Source organism: Cyprinus carpio, unplaced genomic scaffold (genome assembly GCF_018340385.1).
Source record: "Cyprinus carpio isolate SPL01 unplaced genomic scaffold, ASM1834038v1 S000005585, whole genome shotgun sequence".
NCBI lineage: Eukaryota > Metazoa > Chordata > Actinopteri > Cypriniformes > Cyprinidae > Cyprinus > Cyprinus carpio.
Window position 1 is genome coordinate 1 of NW_024878269.1, and position 2,953 is coordinate 2,953.

Below are 2,953 nucleotides of genomic sequence, written 5' to 3' on the forward strand. Positions count from 1 at the left end.
TGTGTCCGGTTTTAAGGTTTAACTTCTGTAGTTTAGCTCAGTATAGAGCATTTGACTCCAGATCAGAAGGTCCCCAGTTCAAACCCTGGGTGCCCCCTTTGGACTTGGCAGATTTGAGTAAACTAAAGATATTGTCTATTTAAAGGGAAGATGTTGTTTTTTGATATCATCAAAATTTTGGATCTAATTTCATGTATGCAGTTTAAGAGCTGCTGGTTGTGTGGGGATATAGCTCAGTGGTAGAGCATTTGACTGCAGATCAAGAGGTCCTCAGTTCAAATCTGGGTGCCCCTTTTGGTCTTGGCAGATTTGGAGTAACCAAAAGTATCTTTTTTTTTTTTTAACGGAAGATGTTGTTGTTTGATATTCTCAAAATTTTGGATTCTAGACATCCTCACGCATGCAGTTTTCTGCGCTGCTGGTGTGTGTGGGGTATAGCTCAGTGGGATGGAGCATTTTTGACTGCAGATCAAGAGGTCCCCACTTCAAATCTGATTGCCCGCTTAGGACTTGGCAGATTTTGAGTCACAATAGAACTTTTTAGAACTTTTTTTTAAAGGGGGAAGATGTTGTTGTTTGATAGTCTCAAAATTTTGGATCTAATTTCATGTATGGAGTTTTGAGCTGCTTGATGTGTGGGGGTATAGCTCAGTGGTAGAGCATTTGACTGCAGATCAAGAGGTCCCCAGTTCAAATCTGGGTGCCCCCTTTGTACTTGGCAGATTTGGAGTCACGAAATAGTTTATTTTGAAGGTGTTGTTGTTTGATATTCTCAAAATTTTGGATCTAATTTCATGTATGCAGTTTAGAGCTGCTGGTTGTGTGGGGTATAGCTCAGTGGTAGAGGCATTTGACTGCAGATCAAGAGGTCCCCAGTTCAAATCTGGGTGCCCCCTAAGGACTTGGCAGATTTGGAGTCACAATAGAACTTTAGACCCTTTTTTTAAAGGGGAAGATGTTGTTGTTTGATAGTCTCAAAATGTTGGATCTAATTTCATGTATGCAGTTTAGAGCTGCTGGGATGTGTGGGGGGTATAGCTCAGTGGTAGAGGCATTTGACTGCAGATCCAAGAGGTCCCCCAGTTCAAATCTGGGATGCCCACTTTGTACGGACTACTAGGCTGTATTTGATGGGTCACGAAATAAGTGCTTAATTGTGCCGGTGTTGTGTACGTTGATCTCCTCCAACATTTTGGATCTAATTCTGCTACGGCAGTTTCTAGTTGCTGGTGTGTGGGTGTATAGCTCCCCGGTGGTCGGCCCTTTTGGCTGCAGCTCACCGCGTCCTCTCTGTTCACATATAGTCTGCCCGTTGTCTCCTCCGCTGCCCCCCGGGTGCGTATGGAGTGGACAGATTGTGTGAGACAAAACGGCTTTCTTGAAAAGGACGACGTTGTGTTGGAAACACAAACTTTAGGCCGGTCTGCAGTTTCGAGCTGTTGTGAGGGGCGTCTCATCCGACTGGTCGAGTATTTGCCTGAGACTACAGTAGTTGTTCCCCAGTTCCCCTCGGGTGCCCCCTGGGAGGTTGGCCAGCTCTGGAGTCACCATCGACCTTTTTTTCACGGGCGCGGTTCTGTTGTTGATAGTCTCCAACCTGTTGGCATTAATTACTGTGATCCGGCACCGTTAGAGCTGCGGCGTGTGGTGGGGAGTCAGGTAGCGCCTCTTTGACTGCCAGATAGCACTGGTCCCCGTTCAAAATGGGTGCCCTTTGGCTCGGCCAGATTTGGCCCCACCACCCTTTGGTTAGTTTGTTTTGGCTGTGCCTTACTATCAAGGCGCGGTTATCAGCCCACGCCAGGAGCCTTTGAATGCCTATCAAAGAGCCCGATCCGAAAGTTCTCTGGATGTAGTGCTTGCACTCTACCCAACACGGACTTTACTTAACCACGGCATCTTTTGTAAAAGGTATTAGCCAGATGCCCAAGTTGTGTTTCGTATTCACCAAATTTAGGATCTAATTTACTGTATGCGGTTTGTGATGTTTTTCACATTCGTATTGTATAGCTCCGTGGTAGAGCATTTGCCTCCAGATCAGAAGGGTCCACCCAGTTCAAATCTGGGTGCCCGTTTGTCCGTTGGCGATCTGATATTTGGAGTCTGAGAAATAGTTTATTTTGAAGGTGTTGTTGTTTGATATTCTCAAAATTTTGGATCTAATTTCATGTATGCAGTTTAAGGCTGGCTGGTTGTGTGTGGGGTATAGCTCAGTGGTGAGCATTTGACTGCAGATCAAAGGGTCCCCAGTTCAAATCTGGGTGCCCCCTCTTGGTCCTAGCAGATTTGGAGTAGCACCCTCGAACTTTTTTTTTTAAGGGGAGAGATGTTGTTGTTTGATATTATCAAAACTTTTGGATCTAATTTCACGTACTGCCGTTTAGAGCTGCTGGTTGTGTGGGGGTATAGCTCAGGGATGGAGCATTTGACTGCAGATCAAGAGGTCCCTAATTCAAATCTGATTGCCCGCTTGGGACTTGGCAGATTTTTGAGTCACAATAGAACTTTTTTTAGAACTTTTTTTTTAAAGGGAAGATGTTGTTGTTTGATAGTCTCAAAATTTTGGATCTAATTTCATGTGGAGTTTTGAGCTGCTTGTTGTGTGGGGGGTATAGCTCAGTGGTAGAGCATTTGACTGCAGATCAAGAGGTCCCCAGTTCAAATCTGGGTGCCCCCCCTTTGTACTTGGCAGATTTGGAGTCACGAAATAGTTTATTTTGAAGGTGTTGTTGTTTGATGATCTCAAAATTTTGGATCTACTTTCCTGTCTGCCGTTTAGAGTTGCTGGTTGTGTTGGGGTATAGCTCAGTGGTAGAGTATTTGACTGACTAAGAGGTCCCTAATTCAAATCTGATTGCCCGCTTAGGACTTTAAGTAGATTTTGAGTCATTAATAGGAACTTTTTAGAAATTTTTTTTTAAAGGGAAGATGTTGTTGCTTGATAGTCTCAAAA

The 2,953-nt window shown here is 44.4% G+C and overlaps 1 non-coding gene across 1 annotated transcript; it reads left to right on the forward strand.

The window, feature by feature from the left end:
* Nucleotides 1-637: 637 nt before the first annotated feature.
* Nucleotides 638-709, forward strand: trnac-gca. Its single transcript has one exon. It is a non-coding gene; the product is annotated as a tRNA-Cys (tRNA).
* The last annotated feature ends 2,244 nt before the right edge of the window (nucleotides 710-2,953 follow it).